The 6,000-nt window shown below is 40.2% G+C and overlaps 1 protein-coding gene across 1 annotated transcript in view; it reads left to right on the forward strand.

Moving 5' to 3' along the window:
• Positions 1–2,964, forward strand: part of GTF2F2 (general transcription factor IIF subunit 2) — a 152,664-nt gene extending 149,700 nt beyond the window's left edge. Inside the window, exon 9 of the transcript XR_003791731.1 lies at positions 1,111–2,964. The gene's annotated coding sequence lies outside the window, so the exon portion shown is untranslated. The remainder of the gene's footprint in view (positions 1–1,110) is intronic.
• Positions 2,965–6,000: the final 3,036 nt, after the last annotated feature.

A 6,000-nucleotide genomic window follows, 5' to 3' on the forward strand; every position in this document is an offset into this window, starting at 1 on the left:
ACCCTCGGCGGGTGTGCACCGACTCTTGCTGTTTACAGACTAGATGCGGGTTGTAGGGGTGAGGCTGATAGGTGCAGACAGAAAGGTTGATGCCAGTCCCTGGGGAATGAAAGTGCTCTTTTATCTTTCTCTTTAATTAATTTAAAATAAAAGCAATACATGTCCATGGTTAAAGTCTTTCTAGTACAAAATGTTATATATTAGGCAATCCAAAAGCATACCCATGAACAAGACCATCAGAACCAAAGAAGCTTTAGCAAACTAAACACAATGAAAAGCGTCTCTTTTACTTGTAATTTTGTCTGCTGCAACCAGGAAGCAGCAAATGCCAAAATTTGTTAATGTTATGTAATTAAAGCAAATCAAGGAAATAATCTACCCACTGAGATAAATATTTTCCTGCACTATTTGATTTTTAGCAGCAGAGCACCAGAATGCTGAGGCTGGGTACCACTGCATTAAGAAAAATTTTGTCCTTGCATTCCCACTGTAAAATGAAATTGATTGAGGAGGGTGGTCCCATTCCCTCCCCCACCTCCAATTGTCTTATCCTGCCTTGCTGTGGCGCAGGAACCAAATGTTGTATCCCCGTTACCTTTCAATTCCTAGTTACTTAAGCCTCGGTGTCAGAAAGCAGATGGACAATGAATGGTGTGATAAATCCGTATAGAGCTGAGAATTCGGGACACCTGTCATGCGCTTTGTTCATAGTACATACCTTCCCCCCAAACCTTGTCTTTTTGGAGGTATGGTACTGCCCTGAAACAGACCTGTGTCTCCTCTACCCCTGCCTTTTGTTTTTGTGGTGACAACACCTGCCAGATTGAACTTGCTGGCTGCTGGTAGAGTTTCCAGGGCAGAACTTGGTCTCATTTGAAGCTACGCTTTGGTATTTTCTGACCTTGTACCTCATCACACCTGATAGTATCTGCTTGTGTCTCTTCAACAACTTGTTATCTATTCAGTAGGATAGCTAATCTAGGTGGTTGACTGGTGCCGTTCCTGATTAATTTTTTTGAAATTGCTTTCTTATTTAGTACAAAAATACAGCTATTGGCCATGGAGGAGACTCTCCCTTCCACCTGGGTTCCCTTTTTTCTTTTATTCCAGGATTCTCTTGCCCTGATAAACATGGTTTTGGCAGCCAAACATCCTAAACCCTTATAACCACTGTGAGATGGAGAGAGAGGAAGGCTGATAAGGGAGATACACATCTGGTAAGATGTCACATCGTAAGAGGAGAGGAAGGCCATATTTAACAAATGAGATTGTTAAACTCAACTAGTGCACCCACTTTGGGGATATTTTAACTGACAGAATGTAATAAGATTATAGTTGCTGGGCAGTGGAAAGCTTTGAAATCACATGTTGCCACAGTAACATCTAAAGTGATATATCTTAAAAAAGTAAACAGGTTTTGCTCTATTGTAACAGAAGCAGCTCTCCTGGATTTCAGCGGAGTTGCATTTGTTCCTAATGGTCTGTGAATACATTTTCTTTGAAGCTGTTTTCATCATTGTTGGTACATATTAGTGATAATGAGAGTAAACAGTGCCTGGCCATGTGTTAAATGCTCTAAAATATTATCTCATTTAATCCTCAGAATTAGTGCTAAGACATTATTTTTTTTTAATTTAGAAGTATACCTTATATAAACACTGTTACATCAGTAATATAGTGTTTTGTCATTTTATTTTTATAACCTCTTTATAAACTAAAAATGAACACGTATTATACAGAGACATTGAAATGACATGTACAGTATTTGTTCAGTTACTCTTGCCTAAGAGATAGTCAGGTTCTTTCTAGTTTAAAATCTATTTCTATGTCTCTGAAATGAAAAGAAACTAATGATTCAACATATACTTGGATCTAATCACTAGATGCCCTTCTGCTCTACAGTAAACACCGTCAGTATCATCAAGCGGTTAGCTTGGTGAACGTAAACATATTAACTTTATTAATGTGCTTATTAACCTTATTAATATACTTGTTAACCACTCTCTCTTACAGATATTTTATGCTATTGACTAAATGCTTCTTTTTTATTATTAAAGCTTTGCTTAATTATGTAAGTAACACAGGCTCATGTAACTACGTAAACGATCTAGAGATATGTAGTGTAATGATCAGGTATTACACATAGAGAGGCACATTGCAGCAATTCAGTAATGACACACTTCAGCAGATGCAATCAGATCTCTCCCGGGTTATGAATTAGTGCTAAGTAAGAGGTAGATAATGTCCATTTTATAGAACCATTTCCTGCCCAACATATTATCATGAGTACTGATCCCTCTTTAGGGGAATTCTACCCTTGGGGTAAAGTGAATACCAGAGTATACTTTCCCAGAAGCCCACACATGCCTCCCTCCCCCCAGTCTTACCTCCATACCAGGAAAAGGGCTAAAAAAAAAGGGCAGCCAAATTGTCTTTGGCATCCCTGCTTGAATCCAGACACCCAAACCTCCCTTACCCACAGGATGAAGATTACATTCCCTCCTTTAAAGTCAAGCTCCTTTTGCTGACATTTTAATCCCTATTACACTTCAAGTATCCAGGTAGGGTATGCAGCTTTAGAGTGGACTCTTAGACCTGCATAGGAGTTCAGGATGGCAGTGGAATGTGACAGGAGGACGGGGCACTAGCTGATGGCCAATGCATTGGCCATTTTCCCTGGCATTTGTGTGACGGTCCAGGAGGTGGTAAGCTGGGTATCTTTTTGGTTTAGTTTTCATTGCTATGTGAGTCCAGAGCAGGTTCCTAAGCCTAATATCATTTTCATAGTGTGTAAGAGGAGGGAGCAGAGGTCACTTTTTAACATTAGTTTTCTTCACATACTCTCATCCTTTCTTCTTCCTACTTCCTTCCCTTTGAGCAGGTAGCACCATTGATTATACAATAGTATGATGTAACATCTGACAGACCAGCAGTATAAGTCTTTAATGGTTTAATATAAGAAAATTAAAAGCAACTATACTTTTGTGTCTTAGGAATTATCAGTGGTTAATTGATAATTATCAATAATTGGTTACTGATAATTGGTTAATTATCGATGGTTAAAATTTTTTTAATTTAAAAAAGAAAAAACAAAAAATTAACAGCTTTTATCTGATTTTGTTAGAAATCGTCTAAGTTAAAAAGGACTTTTTCAATACTCTAGCTTCCAGTTTAAACTAAATTCTGTCAAGTCATTTAGTCTTAAATTTTAGGGTTTTAAAGAATGATTTCTTGGGAATTCCCTGGTGGTCCAGTGGTTAGGGCTTCATGCTTCCACCGCAGGGGGCACCGGTTCGATCCCTGGTCGGGGAACTGAGATCCTGCATGCTGCGCAGCGTGGCCAAAAATAAAAAATAAAATAAATTTTTTTTTAAGTTTGTTTTTTTTTTTTAAAAAAAGAATGATTTCTTAAGGTATACCATATTTTTAAATGTTGAAATTTGTATTTAAAAGGCCTTAAGAAGATGAGAGTTTTTAACTCTTTTGTAAATGTAAGTACACCGAAAGAGTATGTTGCTGGACTAAAAACTTTAATCTGGTGGGGTTATGGAACATGGTGGCTGTTTATCTGGCAAGTATTAATTGACCGTGAATATATCCCAGGCGCTGTGGATATAAGAGTGCTAGGCATTAGAGGCATTCACAGTCTAGTTGGAAATAGAGAATGTAGACGGATTATAACACCAGGTGAGCACAGAAGTGTGAACTCAGTGTTACAGTCAATCAGGATTTTCCAGTTAATTCATGTTACCATTTATGCTCTACGTGGACTTCCAATTTCTAAAGCATCTGGATGCAGTAGTATATACTTAATTTTAAAACTCCTTTGAAAATAACCATTGATAATTCCTAAGACACAAAAGGATTTATACAGTGCCTAAGAATCGTTATTATGAACATATACAGTGGATGTCTGTAATACATCAGTCTTGTTAATAGAATACTAAAGTGCTTACTGGGCTAGTCCTCGTGACATTTAAGCGTTACTTCTTTTTGCTATTCTAATTTCTCCTTGAACAAAAGCCTACCAACCACTTTAGCCATTTATTCATTCGTTCATTCAGTGAAAACCCACTGACTGCCTATTGTATGCCAGGCGCCAGGGGTAAGGGTGGTGTTTGTGATAATGTGCCTTACGTGCCACCAGTTCTCTGCCTACCTAACTAAATAAGCAGGAAGAATAGCTTGTGTTTATTGGACTCCTACTATGTGCCAGACACTGTGCTAAGCGTTCGACTCCTATAACTCATGTAATCCTAACAACCCTACAACAGCATGGGTTCTCTTATCACCCTTGTTATATAGATGTGGAATTCCAGGCACTGAGAGGTTAACAAGCCTGACCGAGGTCACACAGCAGTCAGAGGCACGGCCAGGTTCAAACCCCAGAGCAGCACTCTGCAGTGGGGGCTCTTAGTTACTGTCCTGTGTTGGTAATGGGTGCTGCGCTGCTCATTACCCAAAGCTGTAATGCACCTGCCCGTGTTTGGGAGGTTTTTGTTTGCTTTGTTCTTCTTATTATTATTGAGATATAATTGACATATAACTTGTGTTTGACTTCTAACTAATGGGCAGCAAAGTCTCTTCTGAGTTGTTTTGTCTTCAGAGATTTATTTCCAATTCTTGTTCAGGTTCTAGAGTTTCTTACTTGTGGGATGAAGTTCCTTTTTTTGCTGTAGATTCAGATGAGGTATTTCCGAGGAACGAATGCAGGTGGCCAGTGCATTTGATTTGCTTACATTCTCGACTGCCCAGTGAATGTCCAATCCCAGGCTCATGAGAAAGATGCTGACTTGGCCGGTGCCAGTTGAGGGTCTCTGCCATGTCCTAGTGAGCGCAAAGGAAGTTCCTCAGCATAAGACTGCAGGTACAGAGCTGAGCAAATAAGACAGGTCCTTGCTTTCAAAAATTCACAGTGTTGAAGAGGACTTGGAAACAAATACATGGCAATACAGTGTAGTAGGTGCAGCAGTAGAAATACATGGCAAAACGTTTTAAGAGCTGCCCGGATTCAAAGCCTGTGACTTACAGCAAGTTGTTTACCTTCTGTTCCCCAGTTTCCTCATCTGCAAAATAGGAATATTAAGAGTATCTACTGGGCTTCCCTGGTGGCGCAGTGGTTGAGAGTCCGCCTGCCAATGCAGCGGACGCGGGTTCGTGCCCCGGTCCGGGAAGATCCCACATGCCGCGGAGCGGCTGGGCACGTGAGCCATGGCCGCTGAGCCTGCGCGTCCGGAGCCTGTGCTCCGCAACGGGAGAGGCCATAACAGTGAGAGGCCCACGTACCACAAAAAAAAAAAAGAGTATCTACTGAATAGAATGTGGTGAAAATTAAATGAGTCAATATATGTAAAGCACTTGGAACACTGCATGACACATAGAAAGTACTTTATAAGTATCAACTTCGTTATACACAAAATATGTAAAGTACAGAAGTAGTATGGAGCATGAAATGATTGATTACATCTTTGAGGAATCAGGAAAGCCTTCTTAGAGGAGTTGATATCTGAAGTGGGTTTTGAAGGGTCTAGGAGTTTAATAAAAGTCAAGAGGCAGGAAATACAGAAAGAACAAGCGTAAGGATATAAGGAGCAGCCTTTCTTCACAAGGTAGTTGGAGTGAGAACCCGCACACCCCTTCAGTGTTCTTACAGATATCGCTCACTAGCAGAGGAGTGTAGCTGGACGAGCTGAGTCCAGCCTCAGTCTCATGGCAGAACTTGGAGGTCAGGTAATCACACCCTGGGCCTAGGTGGAATGGATGAGGGTTTAGGCAGGGCTCACCTCCTTCGGTTGTACACACAAGCTCAAAATGATGCAGACGATGCAGTTGCTCCCTTATTTGTAGCATGCTTTTCACATTGATTTATTCCTGAACACATTTCTTTAGTATGGGCCCATTAAAGTAGCAGTCCAAACCAACCTTAGTGAATTATGTGTTAGAGGTTTGAGGTTCCAGTCATTTGCCCCTCACCACTGCAAACTAATCAATAAAGATAAA

Source organism: Monodon monoceros, unplaced genomic scaffold (assembly GCF_005190385.1).
Source record: "Monodon monoceros isolate NGI ecotype Baffin Bay Population unplaced genomic scaffold, NGI_Narwhal_1 Super_Scaffold_8, whole genome shotgun sequence".
In the NCBI taxonomy this organism is placed as follows: domain Eukaryota; kingdom Metazoa; phylum Chordata; class Mammalia; order Artiodactyla; family Monodontidae; genus Monodon; species Monodon monoceros.